Source organism: Protopterus annectens, chromosome 4.part1 (assembly GCF_019279795.1).
Source record: "Protopterus annectens isolate FY-2018-M chromosome 4.part1, PAN1.0, whole genome shotgun sequence".
Taxonomy (NCBI): domain Eukaryota; kingdom Metazoa; phylum Chordata; order Ceratodontiformes; family Protopteridae; genus Protopterus; species Protopterus annectens.
In genome coordinates, this window is record NC_056734.1 from 295,730,168 (window position 1) to 295,757,825 (window position 27,658).

A 27,658-nucleotide genomic window follows, 5' to 3' on the forward strand; every position below is an offset into this window, starting at 1 on the left:
GTTTGTGTAACAACCCAATATGAATAGTGAGTATAGAATAAAGAATAATGTTCTCTTAGACCATGTATATCTTTAAGGTTCATCCTTATTTGTAAATGTATTTAACTTCTTGGCTTGAGATGTTAGTTTTATATTACCATTTTTAGAAGTATCATTGCATGATAATAGGGATTTAAAATCACCTGTTGCTATAATTTCCCCTTTGCATTTAAGTAATAAGGTTCAGATATTTGTCAACATATTTAGTAGTCAGTCCTGGTATCCAGTATGTATCAATCAAAGTATAATACTTCCTACTGATTTCCAAACTAACCATGCTTAGCATCCCATCTTTATCTGAAATTGTATCTATAATTCTTCCATAGAATAAGAGTGCACCTTCTCTTAGTCTTAAAACATGAATCAGCCAGAATGGTATAGCCATTGAATAAGTATTTTTGTAGATCTTTTTTTAATAGATGGGTTTCCTGTAAAAAGATGATCTGGGCTTTATGCATTTTGATATATTTAAGCAAACCAGCTCTTCTAACATTATTTTTCAAACCATTAATAGGTAATGATAAACATTTATAAGCCATTTACTATAATGTGTATTTTATTACTAACTGAAAGACCTTTCTTCCATGTTGACTTGAAATCTACTGAAAACTTTCTTATCATGGATGCATAATGTGTATTAAGCACTGCTTTCAAAAACCCAAAACTATTTACAAACACATACATGAAACATAAAATTTCTGGTTTAGTTAAAAACTTTACTGAACCGTCCATTCACCACCTCTCCAATACCAAACAACACAAATTATCCATCTCTGCTAAGAATATAGTATAAAAACAAAAAAGAAAAGCATTATAAAAGCAACTTAAGAAATTTGAATCCATGAAATATATATTAGAATGAGAGTGTCCAATATATCTGAAGCTATATGAATATATGAATGATTTACCAGAGATGGCCTGCACCTGTCACCCCTGGGATTCTGGATACTGGTTAAGGCTCTGGACGCCCCTATAGTGCCTTTTTATGTAAGGTTCAAATGACAAATTCACTACCAAAACAGGAACAGGCAAGCAAAAACTGAGGGTAATGCTACTCAATGCTAGAAGTCTAAATCTCAAAATGCACTCCCTCAAGGCACTCCTTAAAATGGAGAACATCAATATCTCTGCAGTGACTGAGACCTGGTTCAAGGCACCAGAGAGCACCCCTGAATTACCAGGCTATAATTCATACCACACTTTTCAGCCACCTAACCAGGACTGGAACACCAAAGGTTGATGTGTGTCCATATTCTTTAAGGATATCCACAGCTCCAGACTAGTTGTTCAGCATAATGCATCCAAGATTATCCAAGTGCAACTAACTCTGGGAAAAATGTCAATCCAAATTGAGTTTGCTACAGATCCCCCACCATGCCCCAGGATTCCCACTCCTCTTTTTTTGATATACTGGAAAATATTAGGGTTCAACCAAACACCCTAATAATGAGTGATTTCAACTACCCCACCATTAAGTGGGAAAACTCACGTACCAACTCCTTCATGCAACACTTTCTGGAATTCATAAATTCCAATGCCCTGGATTAACTTATCCACACCCTCACCAGGGGCAACAATATCCTAGACCTAGTCATTACCAACATGTGTGACCAGTGTTCCACACCTGAAATCAACTCCTCATTGGTCAGATCTAACCATAAGCTAATCACCCTAGATATCCACATCCTGCCCCCACCCCCCATTAAGGAAACCATGGTAATTTTTTTTTCCAAAGTCAGCTTCATGCTTCTTAAGACAGAAGTGATGAACTTCATGACACCCATGCAGATGAACAATAAAGTTACAACTGCTGAATCCTATACAAATGCACTCTATAAGCACTTACATGAGTGCATAGATTGTGCTATCCCAAACAGAACCAAGACACTATCCTCCAAAAAAAGGAAGCCACTATGGAGGTCCCCTGCCATAATCAAACTCTACAACAGAAGGACAAAACTGTTGCAAAAGGGAGTAAAATCCCATGAGTGCAGGAGATCCCAGGTCAGCCTCAGTGAGAAGCTAAGATCCCTTATAAGATCCTCCAAATCTGGCTACGAAAGAAAATTGCCACTGATTTTAAGGACAACCAAAAAGCATTCTATAGCTATGTCAAGAATCTCAATGGCAACACCCAGATTTGCACTCAGTTACAGCACAACAGCACGAAAATTTCAAAACCAACTGATATTGCCAACATCCTGGCAGATAGGTTCAGTGCTAACTTTACCCCCCCTCACCCCCCTAAAGGGCCCATATCTATACAGGAAGAATACAGAGTCCCTGTAATCACAACCACACAGGTAAAAGCTGCCAAAAACACAGCATACATGGGACCGGACAACATCCCAGGCTGTGTTTTACATGAACTTCGGAATGAATTAGCTCCCCACCTAAGCATCATGTTCAATCATAGCCAAACATCAGGCTTTGTGCCCACTGAATGCTGCATAGCAACGGTTATCCCACTCCACAAAAAGGGAGCCACCACTGATCCTGGGAACTATCACCGTATTAGCCTGATGAGCCTGGTCTGTAAGGCCATGGAATGTATCATCATGGAACTCATAAACAAAGAGATTGGTAACCTCCAAACTCTGGACCCCACCCAGTTTGGGTTTGTGAAAGGCAGATCATGCCTCCTGAACCTGATTGATGTCTTTGAGGCACTCACCAAAGCCGTAGATGAGGGTAATGGGATTCACACAGCCTATCTTGACCTTGCCAAGGCTTTCAACACCATCCCCCATTCTGGAATTATAGCTAATCTCACTAAACTAGGTATAAATCCCTACATCACAAGATGGGTTGCCAACTGGCTCACTGACAGAACCCACACTGTAAACGTTGCAGACTCCAAATCTGACATCAAACCAGTGACAATTGGAGTACCACAGGGTTCAGTCCTGGGACCTCTCCTGTTTGGTATCTACGTCTCTGAAGTACAGGTTAACACAGAAGGCCTTTGGCTAAAAAGTTTGCAGATGACTGCAAACTAGGAGCCATAGATAAGTCCCCAAATGATGCGGACATCCTACAGAAGGGCCTCAATGAGATAGATGCCTGGTGTCAGAGCCATGTCCTCAAGCTAAATGACAAAAAGTGCATTGTCATCCCTTTTGGTAAAAACTCTGTACCCATGAGCTACCACATAGGTGGAAGTCTACTTAATGCTGAATGTGTGATAAGAGACCTTGGGACCCAGGTGGACAGTAGTCTCTCCTTTGATAATCACATCACCACAGTAGTCAGGAAATCCTTCTACATGGCACACCTCATCACAAAAGGCTTCTCATCCAGGAAAAAAAGAGGTCATTGTTCTCCTCTACTCAACACTCACTAGACCCATTATAGAGTACAATGCCCCTTTTGGAATGTACCTCACAAGACATCTGCAGTAGCTGGAAAGGCCACAGAAGTACCTCACAAAGAGGATTACTGGCCTCAAACAGATGCCCTACACTGACCATCTCAAAAAACTCCAGCTTTACTCCGTAGCATATTGGCTACTCCAAGGTGATCTCTGCCTAACATATAAAGCTATGTCAAACCCAGAGCTGTTGGACATGCTATACCTAAAGAAATCCCAATCCTTCCAAACTACATGCTCTAGGGACCTAAACCTTGCCACCACAATAAACAAGACATGCTGGAGGGATAGATTCCTGTCCCAGAGACTTTCCATACTCTGGAACAAGCTACCCATCTATGTCAAGCAAAGTTCTTCATTAGCACTCTTCAAGAAAAATCTTGATGAGTGGATGGGAAATAGGAAATACACCCTGGGGATCACCTATGTGGCTCCGCTCAACAGGGGCACCGGAAAATAACTTTCTTGTGTGGCATAAGTCAGGAAACCTGTTTGGCTAGGCTTACTTAGGCCCTTGCACTGATAGCCTAGTACCTACCTATGAACCTATGAACCTATCTATCTAACATTTTTAATGTAAGGATCTGTTGAATATATATATATATATATATATGGGTTCATGTCAGTACACCGACAAGTCGGAAGACCGACATTCACTCCACCGACACATGAAATAATCAAAACCGCAAACACTGACATTTAACAGGTAAGAGTTTTAATTTCACTAATCATGCCTACCATGTTTTAGTAAGTGTGGCAGTGTTATGCATGTGTGGTAGGCATGATTAGCGAAATTAAAACTCTTACCTGTTAAATGTCCGTGTTTGCGGTTTCGATTATTTCATGTGTCGGTGGAGTGAATGTCAGTCTTCCGACTTGGTGTACTGACATGAACCCATATATATATATATATATATATATATATATATATATATATATATATATATATATATATATATATATATATATATATATATATATATATATATATATATATAAAACACTTATTACAATATAACTATTATATTTTGCAATTATAGACATATTACTCATATGTATTGACAATATCTATGTTGACGTCTTTCATCAGGAAGGGGGGAGAGAGAGAGCGAGAGAGAGAGACAGTGAGAGAGAGAGAGAGAGAGAGAAAAGGGGGCCTCACAACCCTGTGTTTAGTTACTAAAGGTTTAGTTATATAACATAAATCTGATGTTAATATGCATAATGAGTTTTCTAATTCAGCTCCTAGTTCACTTGATGTCATTTAGTTGCTAATAGTGTCATTAAATCTGCAAAATGTATGCATTTATAAGAGAACATAGGCATTTTCAAAGGAGTTAAACACTTTTATCAGAACTAATTATTTACCATTTAAAGTATCTAGTGAAAGATAACAGAATTTCATGAGAAAAGAATTCTAAGTACAACCATTTAACAAGTTCAAAAGGTCAAATTATGTCATCATTGTTGTTTACTCAAGCTGCAGCTTTATAAACTTGTTAAAAATTATCTAAATAGGCTCATGCACAGCATAAGTTGTCTCTAGTGAAGAAAAATGCATTTTCAGTGAGAAATTCAGATCTTGAAGCTTTTAGAATTTACAGAAAGCAAAACAAACAAACAAAAAAAAAACACTCAAGCTGCCCTGTCAGTGCATGCCATGAATCTCCACAATGGGAACAGTCACACAGACTACCAGTTTCCTCTGAAAAATCAACATCATGAAAAAATTAACCCTTTCAAATAAAAACAGCTATTTAGAAGTAATAACAGCTGCCTCAAATCAGAAATCATATTATAACATTTCAATCATTTACCCTTCAGTTAACCAGGCCAGAGAGAGAGAAAATAAAGGAACCTAGTGTGCATATATATATATATATATATATATATATATATATATATATATATATATATATATATATATATATAACTTTATTTAGCTATCTATAAGACACCATTAATGTAATGTATTAATGTTTAAATGTATCTAAACAAAGATTTTAAAACAGCTAGTTAGAAACACTATTCAGAAACATCGTGTTACCCTACCACTGACCCATTAGAAAAAATGCACTTTGGTATTGTCAAATTATACTATTACTGAAGAATTAGAAGACATACACCATTTGTAGTTATTTAAAAGGGAAAAAATATGTAAAGTACTCATAATGGGGAAAGAGAGAAAAGGAGCCTCGGTAATAAAAAAGAATAGGAAGAAAGAAGAGAGAGAGATAGAGAGAATGTTATTTAAATACTTAGTACTATATGTAATTAGAAGAAATAGATATAGAAAGGAAAAGATAAAGTTAATAATAACAATGATTCATATTACCTTATAGCATAGAGACTTTCCAGAATCAAATATATTATGATTCATAAAACAAAGCATTTAAAATTAGAAGGAATTTATTGATTTGTCCTTTAGTTTCTTAGCTTTGTTTTCTCCTTCCTTCACAGACTATCCATGTTTTGTTGCTTGTCTCTTCAAACTCTGGGATGACCATTCCATTTCTTCTATGTCCGACAGTATTTTCTTCTTTTGGATAAATTCTACTGATTCTTGTAGGGAATCAAAGATCTTCACTCCTTCTGGCAAGGTGATTTTTATTCTTACAGGAAAAAGAATTTGAGCTTTAATATTGGCTTTTTTCAAGGACTTAATTAGAGGAACAGACTCCTTTCTTCTGGATATGACTGTAGAGGGGTAGTCATTGGCTAAATGAATAATTTTTTCACCCATCTTGATAGGGGAACTAGTCCAAGCTGATTTCAGCACTAAGTCCTTTTCTTGTGAGAAAAGAAATCTTACTATTATAGACCTGAGGTTAGATGAACTCAGAGATGAAGCTGGATTTGCGAGGGACAGATGAGCCCCCTCAATTCCAAAAGAGAGGGATTCAGGCATGTTTAGTGCTGATGAAAACCACTTATTGAGGAGTTAAATCATGTTAGCACCCTCTTCTTTCTCAGGAATTCCATATAGTCTTATGTTATTCCTCCTTGATCTACTTTCAAGATCTTTCAGTTTCTCAATCAGCCTGGCATTTTGTTTCAGAAGAAATTCATTGCAATATTCATTTTCTATCATTCTAGCATCTAGTTCAGTTACTGTTTCCTATAAGGCAAGAATCTGTTCAGATTGTTTTTTTTACTATTCCATTTAGAAGTTTCAGTTGTTTACTGCATTCTTGTTAGATAGTATCCATTTTGTTTTTGAATTTGTCCCTTTTTAGTGACCGTTCTTGGATGTTTGTTGTTATAAGATGTAGTTCTTTCTTCACTGCACTCTCCTGGTGTGGGTTCTTCATGTTGCTCATGTTTTAGTGACAGTTCTTGGATGTTTGTTGTTATAAGATGTAGTTCTTTCTTCACTGCACTCTCCTGGTGTGGGTTCTTCACGTTGCTCATGTTTTAGTGACAGTTCTTGGATGTTTGTTATTATAAGATGTAGTTCTTTCTTCACTGCACTCTCCTGGTGTGGGTTCTTCGCGTTGCTCATGTTTTTAGTGACAGTTCTTGGATGTTTGTTGTTATAAGATGTAGTTCTTTCTTCACTGCACTCTCCTGGTGTGGGTTCTTCACGTTGCTCATGTTTTAGTGACAGTTCTTGGATGTTTATTATTATAAGATGTAGTTCTTTCTTCACTGCACTCTCCTGGTGTGGGTTCTTCACGTTGCTCATGTTTTTAGTGACAGTTCTTGGATGTTTATTGTTATAAGATGTAGTTCTTTCTTCACTGCACTCTCCTGGTGTGGGTTCTTCACGTTGCTCATGTTTTTAGTGACAGTTCTTGGATGTTTGTTATTATAAGATGTAGTTCTTTCTTCACTGCACTCTCCTGGTGTGGGTTCTTCACGTTGCTCATGTTTTTAGTGACAGTTCTTGGATGTTTGTTGTTATAAGATGTAGTTCTTTCTTCACTGCACTCTCCTGGTGTGGGTTCTTCACGTTGCTCATGTTTTTAGTGACAGTTCTTGGATGTTTGTTATTATAAGATGTAGTTCTTTCTTCACTGCACTCTCCTGGTGTGGGTTCTTCACGTTGCTCATGTTTTTAGTGACAGTTCTTGGATGTTTGTTATTATAAGATGTAGTTCTTTCTTCACTGCACTCTCCTGGTGTGGGTTCTTCACGTTGCTCATGTTTTTAGTGACAGTTCTTGGATGTTTGTTATTATAAGATGTAGTTCTTTCTTCACTGCACTCTCCTGGTGTGGGTTCTTCACGTTGCTCATGTTTTTAGTGACAGTTCTTGGATGTTTGTTATTATAAGATGTAGTTCTTTCTTCACTGCACTCTCCTGGTGTGGGTTCTTCACGTTGCTCATGTTTTTAGTGACAGTTCTTGGATGTTTGTTATTATAAGATGTAGTTCTTTCTTCACTGCACTCTCCTGGTGTGGGTTCTTCACGTTGCTCATGTTTTTAGTGACAGTTCTTGGATGTTTGTTATTATAAGATGTAGTTCTTTCTTCACTGCACTCTCCTGGTGTGGGTTCTTCACGTTGCTCATGTTTTTAGTGACAGTTCTTGGATGTTTGTTATTATAAGATGTAGTTCTTTCTTCACTGCACTCTCCTGGTGTGGGTTCTTCACGTTGCTCATGTTTTTAGTGACAGTTCTTGGATGTTTGTTATTATAAGATGTAGTTCTTTCTTCACTGCACTCTCCTGGTGTGGGTTCTTCACGTTGCTCATGTTTTTAGTGACAGTTCTTGGATGTTTGTTATTATAAGATGTAGTTCTTTCTTCACTGCACTCTCCTGGTGTGGGTTCTTCACGTTGCTCATGTTTTTAGTGACAGTTCTTGGATGTTTGTTATTATAAGATGTAGTTCTTTCTTCACTGCACTCTCCTGGTGTGGGTTCTTCACGTTGCTCATGTTTTTAGTGACAGTTCTTGGATGTTTGTTATTATAAGATGTAGTTCTTTCTTCACTGCACTCTCCTGGTGTGGGTTCTTCACGTTGCTCATGTTTTTAGTGACAGTTCTTGGATGTTTGTTATTATAAGATGTAGTTCTTTCTTCACTGTACTCTCCTGGTGTGGGTTCTTCACGTTGCTCATGTTTTTAGTGACAGTTCTTGGATGTTTGTTGTTATAAGATGTAGTTCTTTCTTCACTGCACTCTCCTGGTGTGGGTTCTTCACGTTGCTCATGTTTTTAGTGACAGTTCTTGGATGTTTGTTATTATAAGATGTAGTTCTTTCTTCACTGCACTCTCCTGGTGTGGGTTCTTCACGTTGCTCATGTTTTTAGTGACAGTTCTTGGATGTTTGTTATTATAAGATGTAGTTCTTTCTTCACTGCACTCTCCTGGTGTGGGTTCTTCACGTTGCTCATGTTTTTAGTGACAGTTCTTGGATGTTTGTTATTATAAGATGTAGTTCTTTCTTCACTGCACTCTCCTGGTGTGGGTTCTTCACGTTGCTCATGTTTTTAGTGACAGTTCTTGGATGTTTGTTATTATAAGATGTAGTTCTTTCTTCACTGCACTCTCCTGGTGTGGGTTCTTCACGTTGCTCATGTTTTTAGTGACAGTTCTTGGATGTTTGTTATTATAAGATGTAGTTCTTTCTTCACTGCACTCTCCTGGTGTGGGTTCTTCGAGTTGCTCATCTTGAGATCTCCAGTAGAAAACTTCTTGACAGGAATAATTAAAACATTCTCTTGACTATGTATTAAATTTTAGAAAATAATGAAGAGTCTATGTTAATCTAACTTTTAGTATACTTTTAGTTAGATTTTTCTAAAAATTAAAGTAATTTCCTGTCAGGATATTAAAATCTAAGTAGAGCTATGGATTTCTGTTGCTGTCAGACTGGCATCTTAGCCACGCCCCCTAGTAGTGTTTTTCTGATAAATCATTGAAAATTGAATGAGTTAAATGATGACATAAACTTGAGATTCAGACTTCATATCCTTCTTCAGAAAATGCATGATAATGCAAAACATATTATACTGGCAACTTTCTAAGTTTATGAGAGTAATGCACATACGTTTCTCCTGATTTGGGGTATTTGCTCCCCTCTCCCATTGTTTTGGACTTTGCTCAGATTTCTTACACTTAGAGTTTAACACTTATCCTTACTCACTTAGACGCCATAGTCTATTTTCACTTAAGTAAAAAAATGAGATTCATATTTGTTGTTGTTTTAAATACTTTTATGATTCTTCAGTCAAGTTGAGCAAAACATTTGCAAACATCTATAGCATTTGCTCAGTTAACAAGCATATACGGGCTTTTTGCAATTAAAAACAAACATGTAAAGTAGTCTGAAATGCAGATAAATTCTCAGAATATTCATATAAGTGCACAGACAGCTTAAACAGCAAATATGCTCAAAGTTATTTACCATGAAGGCCTGGAGTGGTAGCATAAAGGGTAAAGTACAGGACTGCTCACTAGTAGACCTGGGACCAAAACCTGGTTGTGATGCAATTGGGCAACAGCAGCATCTATATAGAAGAAGGGTGCAGCACTCTACTTTCATTATATATAACAAGAACCCTATGGAGTGAGACGATGAGTTAGTTTTCAGCTCAAGGGTGAATCATAAAAGGAAGATGAAAATTTATAAAAGGTAATAAAAGACAATCAGAATTTATTATATGGCAAATTTTTGGATTCATGTCTTGTAAACAATACTTCATTCTAATCAAAGAACAATTGTTGGTTAACACCCTGTTTAATATGATTATAAGTGGGTTTTTTTAATTATTGCATTCTTCTCAATTTGGCTCAACTGATTAACCATGGTTATCCAGGCAGAGGTAGCCAATGGAGCATACTGGATGAAGCACAAAATATGAAGCCCACATGAGGAGTAAATGAATATATGTATACATATATATATATATATATATATATATATATATAAATATTTATATATATATATATATTTATATATATATATATATATATATATATATATATATATATATATATATATATATATATATATACTAATCAATTCATTATATTTTAGCACTACACCCCACATTTTTGTGTACTGAACTAGCCTCAATGAACCATACTGTGTCCTGCTGACCCCACCCGTATTTCACACACTTCTGTGGTATAACCATATGTCATTTTTTCCCATCAACCCTCCCTCGGGAAATATCAAATATAACTCCCCATACTATCACTAGAGAACAAGTCCTTAATGGTCTCTCTAAGACCAAGAACAGGGCGTAAATGGGCCCAGACAATATCCTAAGGTGCCTTCCAAATAGCATGAAGCATGACGTATCAGGGCCTCTGGAATTACTATTTAACTGTAGCCTCCAAATAGCTTTCATGCCTCATGAATGGAGAAAGGCAACAGTCATTCCTCTGTACATTTGTGGGCCATCTACAGACCCTGGAAACTACAGAGACTTAAGTCTCCCTAGTCTTATATGTAAAGCCATGGAAAGAATTATCATGGAGATGATCAATAGAGCTATAGTAAGTCTCCAGACACTGGACCCAATTCAGTTTAATTTTGACAAGGGCAAATCATGCTTACTCAACCTGGTGGACTTCTTTGAGAAGGTCATCAAAGCAATGGATGAGGACAAAATTGTTCACACTCCCTACCTTGACCTGGCTAAGGCATTTGACGCAATACCCACTTGGGCATCGTTGACAAACTCAAGAGGTTAAGTACAAACCCATATGTCACCTGATGGATAGCCAACTGGCTCATAGACAGAACCCAGGAAGTTAGAATTGGGGAGTCCACCCTACAACGGGGCTAGTCACAAGTGGAGTCCCTTGTGAATCAGTCCTTGAACCGCTCCTTTTTGGCATATACTTCTCAGAAGTCAAGGTCAATGTTAGTGGTCTCTGGCTGACTAAATTTGCAGATGATTGCAAATTAGGAGCTGTCATTGAATCTCTCACTGACACAAATGTTCTTCAGGAGGGGATGACACAGACAAACAATTGGTATCAGAGCCATGGACTAAAACTAAATGCCAAGAAATGCATGATAGTATCCTTTGTGAAGTCATCTATCCCTGGTAACTATCATATTGACACCACACCCCTTAGAGCTGACTCAGTAGTCAGGGACTTACCAACACACATAGATAGTAATCTAGCCTTTGACCATCATGTGTCTACAGTGGTGAGGAAATCATTTTATACAGCACAACTTATAAATAAAGACATGGCATCTAAGTCCAAGGAATCATTGTTCCACTGTATTTGGCATTCATCAGACCTTTCATTGAGTACAATGCCCCCTTTGGTATGTACCTAACCAGACATATCCAACAACGGTAATGTCCCCAGAAGTTTCTCAATAAAAGAATACAGGGTGTAAGTAAAATGCCCTATGAAGACTGCCTCAAAACCCTATCCCTGTATTCTGTCTCCTACAGGCTATTGAGGGGAGATTTATGCCTGGCATACAGGGCATTGTCAGATCCCACTCTGATAGACCTCCTGCATATCCACAAAACAAACAGAACCATAAGTACCCATTTCTAAAGACTTAAACCTTGCCCATGATATAAATAGGTGCTGCTGAAGAGATAGATATGTATCCCAGAGACTACCATGTCTATGGAATAGGCTCCCCATCCATGTGAAGCAGAGTTTTTCCCTAACCCAATTCAAGTGCAACTTGGACAACTGGATGTGAAACTGGAAATTCATCCTTGGTTTGGCACCTGTATCTCTAAAGGACACAGGTAACCTGTAAATTGTTCATCTCCCAAACCTCTGCTTACACTTATCAAGGGTACCAGAACTTGTCAGAGATTTAGGATGCATGGCTAGGCTTAAAAAGGCACTTGTGGCCATTAGCCTACTAAACACCTATGAACCATTGAACCTATGTTAAGTTATGTTTACATGCACAGGCATTAGGATGCAGGATGTTCATAACCTGCACTCTTTAACTTTCATTATTCACCCCCAAAGTTCATCTGCATCATTCCCTTGTAAACACAATAATGGTCTGTACTGTACCATAAGTTATATTAGTCATGGCTTGCAAGTACTTCACAGTGCCAGCTTTCTTTATGCGCCAAGTTGCATTAAGCATGCTCTTCTGATTGCCTTTATACATACTCCCTTGTATGGCACAAGTCCATGCTGTACTACACTAACCATGTCTTCTGAACAATTTGGCGTTGTTTCTTGTAGAATGTATTGTTCTGGTATGTTGCATTCTCTAGTTTCATGTAAACTAGTCTTTTTGAGTGCATGTCAGTTTGTTTATTTGGGGCCACATTGTGTTATTTCATTGGATGCTTTATTACTGACACAGTATGCTGTCACTAATACTCACTCACAAGGAAGACACCCACTCAAGGGTGTTCAGAGCAATGCTTCCTAATATAATGAACTGCTGCATCTTACAACGTATGTATGGATTTTGAAAAAAAGTAAAGATCCATTTAGGAGGAAAATATTTACCTTTGTTAATCACATACAAAGTGTCTGATTCATCACTGTCACAACATATGGAAATTATGCTACTTTTCTTAACATGTAAGACTTTTTTTGCAAAACAAGTTATAGTAATGCTTCATTTACATTATAGTGTAATGTCTAAAGAAAGATTAAACATTAGGCTCCCCCAATATGACAATGCATGTGTGTGGTCCACTTTCTCTCAAAGTACACCTGTACATAGCTCCCTATTGAAATGTTGGCACTTGCAACTTCAAGTGCTGACACATCAAACACAAAAAAAGACCAAAATTCCAAGAAAAAAGTGAATATTGAACATTGCTTTTCTCTTTTAAACTTTTTTTTTATTTTGCAGGATGCAAGCTCCTTTGCATCCCCCATTGTGTGGTGCAAGCCTCATTATCCTACCAAGCTTATTTATATGAAATCCAAGTTTGCCATACCTTGGAGAAAAGGGAATATTCTAAGAAATTGAACCTTGGACTTGGTATATCTAAGTCCTTTTTTTGGTCTTACAGGACTTGCTCATGCAGGGCCCACCCCTTGAAAAGGTCACCTCCTGTACACTGTGTTTGACAGAGATCTTCTCGCATAATACCTCAGCTACAGCTGCACTACTTATAACTGAAAACTTACTGAATCCCTGCAGACTGCTACTTTTTATCACTTGTATATTGCAGGCAACGGGCTGTAAATATGCAAGCTGTGCAGTCTGATATGCATTGCTGATGACTTGAAAGTTCTGGTCTTAGTACAAGCGTGTGTCTATTTTACACTAATGCTAAATATGAATGGTTAATACTGATGCACATGCATTCAAAGTCACTTAGTTTTGTGTTTGCAGGTCAGACCACGAGCCATACATAAAATGATGAGCATATGATTATCAGTGAGTATTATGATTAGAAAGAGAATGCTGACAACTTTAACATCCTGCTAGTCTTCTCTTTATCCATCAGGCTTTATGTTGTTGAATGATTTCAGTATCTGTTCTCGAGCAATGCAAAACAAGCAGTCCACATGTGCTAGACAACTCAAATTATAGGTCTATAATGAGGTCACAGGGGATTTGCTGAGAAGCTTCAGTAGCTGTTTAGGTAGGAACATGGAATTAGAAAATAAACTGTAGGAAAGCTATAAATTCTTCAGTATAAACCTCTAACATTTCTTGAGATCTTCTTTCTGTGAGTGCCACAAGCCTTATATTGTGTATTACTGCAGTTGTTTGGTAATAAATGAATTGTGCAAAAACTATGTAGTTCAAGACCTAAACCAAATGTATTGAGAAATGGAGAGATGTTTTCCTTGACACTTATTTTGAAAAATGCAGCTTGTTATAGCAAATCCTCTCTGTCGCCACTGGAAAACAATTACTGTCAAGCATGTCTGAAACAATATGGTTGATCAAAACAGGTTTTCCGTCCTTTTTTAAGCATCTTCCAAATACAGCTACCCACAATATGTTTTAGACTAGGCAGCTCTTTAAGGTGGCAGAACGCAAGTACATGTGAAGTTGTACAGTTCAACATTACTATCTAATCATTTCTGTACTTTGGATGAAGTCTTTTTGGTGTTCCAGACAATATAATTTAATGTTGTATTTTCATGACTTATCATTTTCAGTTAGTTTCTAATATTTTTAAATTATGTCTCTTTTATTTGTTATTTTGTTTTCTTTTTTTACATCTAGCTCAAGAATCCAAAGGACACTAGTTTACTTAGCTCTATGAATTAATAAAAATACAAATAAAGCTACCTCGTAGGTTCTAAGGAATTTCCTTTTTTGAAAACATGATAAAAATAATATCCCTTACACTATATTTTTACTGAAATTTTTATATTTGCATATATATATTTGAAATTGCCATGATTCAGGCATTTCTTGACATTTTACCCCAATGACATAAGACAATGTAAGCTTACAAAAAATAATTCCATTAACTTTTTTCCACAAAAGAAATATGTATCTCAGTACTATGACTCCATCAGCCTTTAGAGATTTTATTACAGAACTAAAACAAATATAATGGCCATATTAATATTTATGCTTATCCTTTTAATATGAAGATAGGCACCAAAATTAAGATGTGATATAATTTCAACATTTGGATTTAAAAATAAAATGTTTTAGAGTATTTCTGAATGCATACTATATCACAAGTTTATATAGCTTTCAGATGTAGAACATATGGTGGCTTGTTGACTTTGTAGATCTTTCAAATTAGCAATGGCACAAAATTAAATCTGCAAATTTTTCCACTGACTAGTTTTATAGAATAAGCAGGCTTTGCACATTCTTTCTTTATACTATGAAACTACTCATATGACAGGATTTTAATTAAGATTCATTAGAGAATGCATGTTTTCTTCTAATTACTATTTAGACAATAAAAGCCAGAAACTTAGGAAAATGGAAGACTTGTGATGGAAGATAGATTTGAAATATTTATTTCACAACTGATAATAAATTCAAGTACAATATGACAGAGAATTTGCTAGGTGTAAAAGAATACAGCTGATAACCCCTAAGGGATGCCTCTCCTCACGTTTTTACATGTTTTATAAGCAGAACATGGTAGAAGAATATGTGGAATGTCTTGTTAGGCACAGTCATCTGATGCACCTCACTACAAGATAATGTAGGACCCTGACACTGTGCACACAGGGATGGAGCTCTTCCTGTGACCCCCATCCTAGTGTATACCTCTCTACAAGATAATGTAGGACCCTGACACCATGCACACAGGGATGGAGCTCTGCCTGTGACCCCGGTCCTAGTGTATACCTCACTACAAGATAACGTAGGACCCTGACACCATGCACACAGGGATGGAGCTCTCCCTGTGACCCCCCCCCCATCCAAGTGTATACCTCACTACAAGATAATGTAGGACCCTGACACCATGCACACAGGGATGGAGCTCTGCATGTGACCCCCATCCTAGTGTATACCTCACTACAAGATAATGTAGGACCCTGACACTGTGCACACAGGGATGGAGCTATGCCTGTGACCCCCATCCTAGTGTATACCTCACTACAAGATAATGTAGGAACTTGACACCATGCACACAGGGAGGGAGCTCTGCCTGTGACCCCCATCCTAGTGTATATCTCACTACAAGATAATGTAGGACCCTGACACCATGCACACAGGGATGGAGCTCTGCCTGTGACCCTCATCCTAGTGTATACCTCACTACAAGATAATGTAGGACTCTGACACCGTGCACACAGGGATGGAGCTCTACCTGTGACCCCCATCCTAGTGTATACCTCACTACAAGATAATGTAGGGTTCTGACACCGTGCACACAGGGATGGAGCTCTGCCTGTGACCTCCATCCTAGTGTATACCTCACTACAATTTAATGTAGGACTCTGACACCATGCACACAGGGATGGAGCTCTGCCTGTGACCCCCATCCTAGTGCAAACCTCACTACAAGATAATGTAGGACCCTGACACCATGCACACAGGGATGGAGCTCTGCCTGTGACCCCCATCCTAGTGTAAACCTCACTACAAGATAATGTAGGACTCTGACACAGTGCACACAGGGATGGAGCTCTGCCTGTGACCCCCATCCTAGTGTATACCTCACTACAAGATAATGTAGGACTCTGACACCATGAACACAGGGATGGAGCTATGCCTGTGACCCCCATCCTAGTGTATACCTCACTACAAGATAATGTAGGACCCTGACACCGTGAACATAGGGATGGAGCTATGCCTGTGACCCCCATCCTAGTGTATACCTCACTACAAGATAATGTAGGACCCTGACACCGTGAACATAGGGATGGAGCTATGCCTGTGACCCCCATCCTAGTGTATACCTCACTACAAGATAATGTAGGGCTCTGACACCATGCACACAGGGATGGAGCTCTGCCTGTGACCCCCATCCTAGTGTATACCTCACTACAAGATAATGTAAGACTCTGACACCGTGCACACAGGGATGGAGCTCTGCCTGTGACCCCCATCCTAGTGTATACCTCACTACAAGATAATGTAGGGCTCTGACACCATGCACACAGGGATGGAGCTCTGCCTGTGACCCCCATCCTAGTGTATACCTCACTACAAGATAATGTAGGACTCTGACACCGTGCACACAGGGATGGAGCTCTGCCTGTCACCCCCATCCTAGTGTATACCTCACTACAAGATAATGTAGGACCCTGTCACCGTGAACACAGGGATGAAGCTCTGCCTGTGACCCCCATCCTAGTGTATACCTCACTACAAGATAATGTAGGGCTCTGACACCATGCACACAGGGATGGAGCTCTGCCTGTGACCCCCCCATACAAGTGTATACCTCACTACAAGATAATGTAGGACCCTGACACCGTGAACACAGGGATGGAGCTCTGCCTGTGACCCCCATCCTAGTGTATACCTCACTACAAGATAATGTAGGACTCTGACACCATGCACACAGGGATGGAGCTCTGCCTGTGACCCAGGTAACTGAAGTATAATTACTAGGCTAGACACCAAAGTAAGCAGGATAAAGAGAAGAGGAGTGAAGGGACATGAGAGCTTGAAACCCACCTCCCATGCTTTGGGGCTGGGTAGGGCTGCTTTCTGGTAATATCCTTTGTAGAAGCAAGATTGATTAGCTTGGACATCCAATCGCATTGCTTCTGACAGCTGGCTAGCCTGGCATCTGTGGCATGATAGGTATGTCAAGGTAAAAGACTTTAAAAAACTTGTGATGTCTGAATGATTGATTATCGGCAGTCAGTGGAAGCAAAGAGTAAAATAAAAAAAGAAGAAGTCGATCAGATAACTACATTTGGTGTAGTGCAACAGCAGGACTGGCAGGTGATGTTGCAAATTTTACCATTTACTGGCCACCAACAAATTTTATGCGGATAAAACTACAAGGAAACTGTCCTGTTGAATATATCAACATCAGGCAGCTGTTAAGAAATATGATCATAATAATGCAGTAGCCAAACACGTATAATTGTGTTTCATTTAGACAGTTTCATTTTATGTGTTAATTCATTTTGCTTTTAAAACCTTTGCAGGTAATGTTTATAATAAATTAAAAAGCAAGAAATCTAGATGACAAATCATTTTAGCTGCTGATAAAAAGTAAGTCTGAATGAAATGATTAATAATAAATGTTTATTGAATTCAGAGATTTAAGCAAATAATGACAGTATATGTTGAAAAGTTAATATGCAGTTTTCATGTGAGGTTTTTATATTTATTTTTTATGAATGTTCATATGTGTTTTAAATGTCTATGGCAATTTCAGTACTTCTCCTTTATATGATTTTTTTGGTTAATTAATTGATTTGCGTTATTGCAAATTCATTATGGGTTGGTTCCGTTGAATTTCTTAGCAATTAAAGAAAACAAAAGGGTGTTTGAGTGAGACTTTTTCAATGTGTCAGATTTTATAGTTGTTATGTAGTTCACATTGTTTTGGTATTTTTTTTTTGGTTACTGTTTTAATTTAATTTTGTATTCAAGTCATCCAGTTGCAGAAGACATTTTCTGTCAATGTGTACGAAGACATGAACACACAAGATATATTTCACTGACAAGACTAAACACTTTCCTTAAATTAGTGGTATTATGTTTGATGTTTAGGAAAGCCAGGGGCTTGATGCCTTTAGATGATTTGATCCATCTCAATGTTGTCTGCAAGGTCGTAGTTTGTGTACCTGTTTCTTTTTTTTCTTTTCATTTTCTTTTTTTAATCTTGTAGGACTTTAATAACTTTTCCCTAATGAGTCTGTTATTTCACAAGGGGTAGTTGCCGCACCCACTTCCATCAAAAGTAGCCTTTCATATTCTAACAAATCTGAGACATGTCCTTTTTTTTTGCAGTGATGATAGAGGCAGTTTCATGATAGAGTCTACCCATTGTTGAAGCAAAATACGCATTTTATTTTATTTACTTTATTTTATTATAAGGTCATTGTGTTTTACATTTAGGCAGATTGCTTCTCAGTTGCATGACGATGTAGTTCCTGCATAGACATGCTTTTTGATTTATAATATCCTTTTCATGTGTTTCTCACATGCATTTTATATAAATCACAAGACTGGCAGCTGTTGAGTTATGCTGCTGAGATAAAAACTCTTTCAGATTAAGTACTTTATAGATATCACTTCAACTTTGTGTAAGCTCACTAACTATTAAAATTAATAAAAAAAAAGAATCCATATTCTTCATTCATTTTCATCATAGAGCAGCATTTGTCAGACAGAATGCTTAAGTTTACTTCCAGCATCTTGCGCTTGCAGTCATCCAACTCTTTCAGCATACCAAATAGAATCTATGGCAGACTGAGAAGTCATTGAGGCCACATTGGCAGAAATAAAGACCATAATTCAGCAGCATGAGTGCATTTGCAAGACTGTTAGAAACCTTTGTATTACTAAAGATAAGATTTAAATACAAGTTGAAGGCTCTGAAGAGTTATAATTAAAGAGTTATAATTGTAGATGCAACTTAAGAATCTAACTTCACTCAGAGGGACTTGGTGGAGGAATTGTTGTCATGCATGGAAAATATCTGGGATGTAATGTCTAATATAACAAACTCAGGGGCTGTTATATTGTTTGTTATCATCTTTCTCTAACCAATAAAGCCCACATTTCAGGGTAGTGTGGTGCACTGATCATGTGTGCTCTTGTATATGAATGGCCCCAAAGAGTGGTCATATGTAAGGCCTAAGCTAGGTAAAGGTTAAACTGCATAGGAAAACTGTGAAACTATTCTACACATGCCTTTTATTCACTATAGATCTTGTTGAAAGGACATTTGTGCCTTACAAGACAGTGTGTAAAATTAAACATTAAACATTATAGCAACCATTCTGTATAGTAAAAATACCTGTGTATCTGGGTACTGCACGATAATTTGTAATTCTGAAGATGAAGCAATAACTGTGTTGCAAGTATTAGGGCAGAAGCTGAGAAAAATAGAAAAAACATTGAGATTTTCAGACAAAATTATGATGCCATTATAGATGCAACAAAATCTTTAGAGCCCCAAAGATCTTGTACATCTAAAGTACCATATTAAATACAAGCATACCTGCAAGGCTATGCCTGTGCACACATCAGGAAAAGCCTAGTTGTCTCAATATAAACAGCATGTGTTTTTCTGAGGTCTGTATTTGGAACTTACCACACTTCATAACTACACATCTGAGTAATGAAACTCTTGTCATTTGGTTTGTATTATAATTTACCAGCTGTGTGGATCTTGTTCAGTTCCATGCAGAATTTCAATATCTCTAAAAGTCATTTAATATGAATATTGTCTAGGTTATGGGTTAAACATCCTAATCATCGACTGCTATTACAAGTTAAAAGTCCATAATGCATCACCTTGCATTTCCTATGTAAAAACAAAGCCACCATGGCAAGTAACTGGCAACACATGACTGTACAAAAATCCAAAATGAATGGCAATAGTATCCAATCGGCAAGAAGTCCAGAAAATCAAATATAATAAAAAAGCAAATTTAATGTCATAACCATACACAGAGTTAAGCACTTTCATCTCTTCAAAGAGAGACTTCATCAGAAAAACTACCATGTATTGTTAGTATCCTTTTATACTGCCATCTGTTACAAACTGAGGTAATTGAATAATTGAATTCTTAAAGGTACAGAATCATACTTAAAAAAAAAATCACTTAAACATGCTACTAAACGTAATCAACATATTCCAGCAACAAACGAATAGGAAGACCCAAAGGATGCAAGTAGGAATTCTCATTTAGTCGGAACTAAAGCATGTGGTCATTGCAACCGGTGTGTATATATTGACAGCAGTTGCAAATTTGAACATCCTGACCAAGGTAGATGTTATAATTTCACAACAGCAGCTACATGTGATACCTCGCATATTGTTTATTTAGCTCACTGTGTTGTATGCAAAAAGTTTTACATAGGTAAGACTGACCATCCCTTCAGAAAATGCATAAGAGAACACATCTACCATATGAATAAAGGTAATGTGGTTAGTGCATTGGTGAAGCATGTTTTGAGTACTGACTCTAGTCATGGTTTTAAATGTTTAGTAATTGCTAGGGTTTATGAGAATGTGAGGCAGGGTGATATATGTGCTAAGACCGAAGATTTGGAATCCTCATGGATAGTGAGGTTTAGGGCTGATGTAGGACATGGGCTTAATGAATCAGTTCCATTAGTACCCAAATTAAAGAAGAGACCCCTAAGGAGGTAGTTATTAGTATTGAAGTATAGTTTTAGTATGCATTATTTTTGTATGTTTTATAACTAAATTTATATGTCTTTTATATGTGTTGTGTCTTTAAATTTGTGGTTTTAAATTTGAATTTGTATCATGTGACATTTGATGTATAAATAGGGGTGTGTTTGTTAGTGCTTTTGTAATACACCTGATGATGCCTGTTTGGTGAAAGTGCTTGTGTTTTGTTGCACTGCAGTAAAAGTTTTGAACTGGATATATCAGCTGTCTGTGTCTTCCTATTCGCTTGTTGCTGGAATTTTTACTTTGGACACAGTAAGTGAGCCTTTTATAGTGGTAGTAGTTTTTATAGTAATCACCATATTGTTGATACTTTGTTAATTCATTTTGGATTTTAGTACAGTCATGTGTTGCCAGTTACTTGCCTAGGATGGCTTTGTTTTTATGCTAGTTTTGTTTGAGAAGTTCTATGCGAAACATGTCTTTGTTTTTCATTGCAGTTCCTACATATACTTTTGCAGCTCATTGTATTTTTAACACCTTTTTTCACTGTCTTTTGCTATACTCCTGGCTGAAAAGGGTTACTGGAATGAGTGTATGGAAGGCTTACCTGTAAGCCTGGTTGTCCTCAAGAAAAATGATAGGGCACAGCGGTATTCTTCCCCTATTTAACTGGTACTCGCTGACTCAGATGGTCCCATCAGAAGCAGCTCAGAAGACGTTGATCACAAGTGTATTTTGGTTATTCAGTTTTGTTATGGAGCCATCTGTCATCAGCCATTCAGGTGAGGACATGGGTCTTCACTATGCCATGGTTTACAAGTCCAGAACTTTGTTTTATTAAAAAAAAAAAAAAAACTGAAATAACAGTGCAGTGTGACTATGGTTTCATCTCCTGAATTGCACTGTCTGGCATTGGTGGTGCATCTGCTAATGGGTCCAGGGGCTGGTCTGGTGTAATACAACACTGCTACATTTAATTATATGTGCTCATTGTTTAACTTCTAGATACAAAATACAAAGCTTGTTTATCACCTTTCAGAGGTAAATTGTCAAGGCCCACAAAAGCAGCTAACCTGATGTATACCTATAAACCTATAAATAGACCTTCGATCCTATAAATAATTAATTTTGTATTTAAAAAAGGGGAAAAAGAAAAAAAGTGAAAAGAAAGACATCCTTGGAAACTGGTAACTGTTGAAAGTTGGCGACAGATGAGGAAGCAGATTGGTGGTGTGTTTGCCGAGGTTATTGCGTGAGATGTGAAGTGATTGCAGTGGAGTTGTATTTAGACAGATTCTGTTTGGCACATTGGACTTTAAAAGTGAGAGTGGATTATGTTTGTAAATTAAATGTTAAGTTGTAGAAATTGGTAGCTATAGTGAGTAGGACTCCTTGATTGTGTTTACATGTCGTGGTGTGTGCAAAATATTTACAATTCTAGGAGCAGATTGTGGGTGTTTATCAATGTTTCCGTTTGGGGCACAGTGGTTTGGTGTCCAGATTTGTTATGGCATTGCTGGATGTGTGAAGTAACTCAGGTAGGGTAAGACAGGGTTTGTTCCAGAATGTAGTTTCCTTCAAGCAGTCCATGAACGAGCTGTTGACGCATTTTCTAATTATGGGCCTAAATTATAATGATGCTACAGAACAGCAGTTGCTGGCATACATTGGAAGGATTAGTTAAATGATAGGCATTAAATTACTGAATTTTAATAAATTAAAGTTTAATTATTTGGGTTAAAGCATGGGTGGTGCTTTTAATTGGTGCAATACTGTACAAGCATTTTGATAGAAGTAAAAGACAATTGTTTTTATTTTCTTGTGTGTGTGTGTGTGTGTGTGTGTGTGTGTGTGTGTGTGTGTGTGTGTGTGTGTGTGTGTGTGTGCCCTCAATTTCTATATTTTTACTACTTGGGCAACACTGTTCACATGTCTGTCTGCAACAGCTTTCCAGGTTATTGAGTTATTAACATTACTATACAGGGAAGATGTGATTATCTAGAGTGACTTCCTGCTGTTATAAGTGGGAAAGACCAAAACTTATCAGACAGATAAAGGACTGCAAGTTTGCTTGGATAAGTTGAATAATCCAGTTATTTGCCCTGTCCATTGGTTTTGTTTGTTGTATAATTCATTCCCCAAGGAGAAGCGGGTTGGACTTGTGTGTTTACTTCAGTTGGAGGTAGGCCCTTTAGACTAGCCGAGTCTAACACATTGTTGGCTAAAGTGTTTTCATGTCAAGGTACAACCTCCTAGGAAGTACTCCTCCTGTTCTTTTCACATAGGGCACATATCTGAGCTAGCAATGGAGGGTCATTCCACTAAAGTTGTGAAGAGGATTGGAAGGTGGCTGCCTGATGCCTTTATATCTTATATTAGGCAGTAATACAGTGATTTTGTATTACAGGGAAGAAAATTCTCTGGATCCTGGGACATTCCTTCATCTGAAGAGCAGCCTATCAAGCGTTCTCTCATCCAACAGGGCATAAAGGCCGTTAAAATATAGTTATTGGGTAATCCATCATTTTGTTTTTTCTGGGCTGCCTTGGTTCCAGTTTCAGAATGCTTGGTGTCAGTTGGTGCCAGCTGTCAGAAACTAAAAGGTTACCCAGGGTGTTGGTTATTCATCTTGGGAGGAAGAGATATAACTGTAGTCCCTAAAAAAATTCTATTAGCCAGAATTTTGTCAGAGCATTACAGACTCCATTTTTTGTGCCAACTTATTTTTGTTTCAGTCCTCTATTGTGCCGACACTTCTGTTGCCAGGAGCCAGAAGGAGTGCAGCAATCAAATTCTCAGTTTATCAGAGAGTGGCTGGAACAGCCATCCAAGCTCGTGTACAAGGGATTGAACACAGAGATCCTGCTAAGCCTGACTGAGACTTTTATAACCCTGATGGAGTACACCTCAACTGCATGGGACTTGATTGATTCAGTCTGGACATTACTCTAACAATTGAGGACTGTTTTAAAGATGAGTCAGGTATCAGTTCTGCTATGTGACATCAAGTAGACCCTGAGGGAGAGGTCTTTGGTGGGGGGGGGGCATGGCCTGTATGCCAGTGAGTAGCCAGCTTGCTACATCCCCTTTTGTGTTTCCCCATGTTATATTTCAGTGGCCTCTCCAGGAAAGTCAGGTTGGTTTGAGTATTAAGCCTTTGTCAAGGCAAATGGTCCATGGGCTGGGAGGCAAGCCCAAAGGGTGTTTTTAAGTGGGTCCAAATCAGTTTGGGTTACGCACCCAGATCCCAAAGCTTAGCTGGGAGGAGTGTGATTACACCAACTGGCAATAGTTGCAAAGTATTACAGCCTATGTTATGATGTGTCTTGAGTTTACTTTGATGTTGTTTTGGTTCTGGCATCAGTTAAAATGGTTACAAAGGCAGAAGTGGTGTTTTCATTGACTCAGATTCAGAGGACAAAGAAAGCTTACCTGTAAGCCTGATTGTCCTCATGCGTAGCAGAAATGTAACTCAGTAAGCTTCCCCTTTTTAATTGGAACTCCCTGATGCAGAATATCATTACAGCAGTGTCTAAGAGGACAACTCCCACTCGCCTTTGTGTCAAAGAATGAATTCAAGTGTGGCCACCTTGCGGCTTTCCCCCTTTGTGTTTCCTCCTACTTGTATTTTAGTGTCCTCTCCAGGGTGGTCAGTTTGGTTTGAGTATTAAGCCTTGGGCAAGGCGAGTGGTCCTTGGGCTGGGTGGCAAGCCCAAAGGCTGTTTGTAAGTAAGTCCAAGGCAGCTTGGGTTATGCACCTGAACTCCAAAGCTTAGCTGGAATGGGTTTGGTTATACCAACCAGCAATAGCTGCAAAGTTTTACAGGCTATGTTTTGATGTGTTTGAGTTCACTTTGATGTCATCTTGGTTCTGGGATCTGTTATGTTGTCTATTTATTAAATAAAATGGTCACAAACCCAGAGATGGTGTCTCCTCTGACTCAGCTTTAAACTGCCTGTTAAACAAATAAACAGACAAATAAATGAATAAGACTTGCCAAATTGTAATACCTGAAAAAAGACAGATGACAAAAAAAAAATGTAAGCAATTTCTTTTTCCTCTCAATATTAATTTGTATGTGGGCTTTCCCCGCAAAAAAAAAAAAAAATAAAAACTGGTACTAGCCATTTTACATTTGACCATGTGTTATTGGGAGTATAACACAGTTTAACAGTTTTATTTTTATTGAGTGGCTTAGACTCATTCTATATACCTTATATGCTGTAAAATGTATGAGGAAAAACCCTATGCATGAGTAGATGGAGTGAACACAATATCTATTTCCTTTTTTCCTTTTGTGGAATGGCATTTAGTCTGTAATTGTCTACACTTCCTTACTACAAACAATTGGGCAGGTGATTGACTCTAGCAATCATCTTCCCCTACTGTTTGTGTGAATCTTTGCTGGTTAGGTATATCCAGCCTGTGATGATGCCAATGGGGCTCCCCTACTCTTTACTTTGGAAAAATATACAATTGTATTAGCCATTAAAGTAATTATTGAAACCATTACCTCTAAAGCATGAGTAGACATGTAGTAGTCACCCTTTTCAAAAAAAAAAAAAGACCACTGTTAAATCAATTATATTTCCAGTATAGGTTTATTGGTTGTTATGTATTTTTTCATCGCTCAGGGATGTTGTCATTTTAGGGCTCTGTATTTTATCTGCAGCCTCTGTACCTATGTGTCTCTACACCATCGTGTTCACTGATCTCATATATACTCTGCCATTTTCTGTACTGTCAGTAATATCCAGAAGCTTTATCCGTCTGACTGGCGCAAGTATATCAAACATCTGGCAAGCAGAGATATGAAACAGGATGCTACTCCACTCCAAGGGGGTCTGCACTTAATGTTGCTTGTGCAGGTTGAAACATTTATTTACAAGCAGGAATAAAATATCACTGCTGGAAAAGGAGGAAGAGGTTTAACAGAACATAGAAAACTACAAGCTAGATATAGCTGGTGTTTTTGACTCACATGACTTTAGTTTAGAAGAAGAGTTTTCACTCAGATGTCACTTTGCTCTTACTCATATATTACCTTTGGAAGAGGCCCTAGGCAGGAGAAACGTTGTTCTCAAGTCCCTGGTTTGTAGTAATATAGATGAAGACTCTGCCAATAGATAACAGGGTCAGCTGAATATTACTGCAAATTGCATAAAGGAAAATGTCTATTATTTTTGCATAGGCAATAGACAGATTGAGTTTCTTAGGTGAGTCCATATGTCATCTAGCTATTTTGACCAATGCACCACTAGACCTCAAACTTGACTCCTTCTCAGGGGGATGAGAAGAAACCTGCACAACTATCAAAAAACTGTAAGAGATTTAATTGTTATAGCATTTGTCTGAGCTAGTATTCAACTGTTTTGAAGGCTACAGAAGTGGTGTTTGAAAATCACAACCTATTTACTCGGCAGTTCAAACAGGAGATGTAAGTATTCAAGGCAGAAATTGTATAGACACCAGGAGGGACTTGATTGTGAGAAATGGCTAGCCTGATCTACCCCCAAATGACACACTGCTATTGGACATTAGTAGTCAGAAACTGCAAATAACAGCATGTTTGATAATAATGCTGATAATAACTGTACTTGTTCATAGGTTAGTACTAAGCTAACTGCCCTTGTGAGCCATTTTAAGCTTAGCCAATTATCCCTTGTGAGACTCAAACCCTGCACCTTGTGTTTGTAAGGCAAACACCTTAACCATTAGGCCACCCACCCGAACCACCAGAGCACCTTGCACCAAAGATCAATCACTGACTTTGTAGTCAGGTCATCAGACATAGAGGCATTTATTCTCAACACTTGTTTCAAGAGAAGTACTGAAGTACCAGCTGATCATCATTTTGTGGTGCATTGGCCCATACAGCCAGATGGCCATTGGCTGACCCAAGCAAACCAAACATTTGCTGGGAAGGTGTCCTGGGAATACCTTCCAGATTATTCTGAGACTGGAATGGAATATGTTCCACTCTAACAAGAAGAGCAGCTTTTCAAATGTAATGTTCCAAATCTTAGCCTTTGAAGTGATAGTAAGGTATTGTTATGAAAATGTGGTTGGTGCTTATCAGTTTGTTAACCCTATAGACAGGGTGTGGATACCAGACATTAGGAAATCCATCAAAACAAGGAAAAAAATGCTTCTTATGCATTGCTAGTTGGAGGTCTCAGTATTTGCCTGATAGAAACTGATAGGCAAAGGGGGCAATAGCTGTGACAGGCTCTGAAGTAAATAGTAAATGTCCTAATGGTTGTTCTGAAGTGGAGAATTTTATTGTGTACTATACATGATTTATTGTTGTTATTACATCACAAGTTCCCTGGGACAGTAGTTATTTGGTTGGCTATTACTCATAGGTTGGAATTAAGAGGTGCTATTAAGATAGTAGCTGTGGAAAAGGCAAAAAAGTTTATTAATCGCACAGTTGCTAGGGTTGTCATATCTCTAGGCATTATGGTTTTGTAGTCCTGGGATTTCAATGATAAGGACTTGGTTTGGTATCTGTGGGATGGAACACATCTGAGTGAAATCTGGCTGGACTTGTTTAATGTGTACTTGTTGATTTGGTGAAAGATTTATTACTGGTTGGCTTAAATTTGGCAGCTGA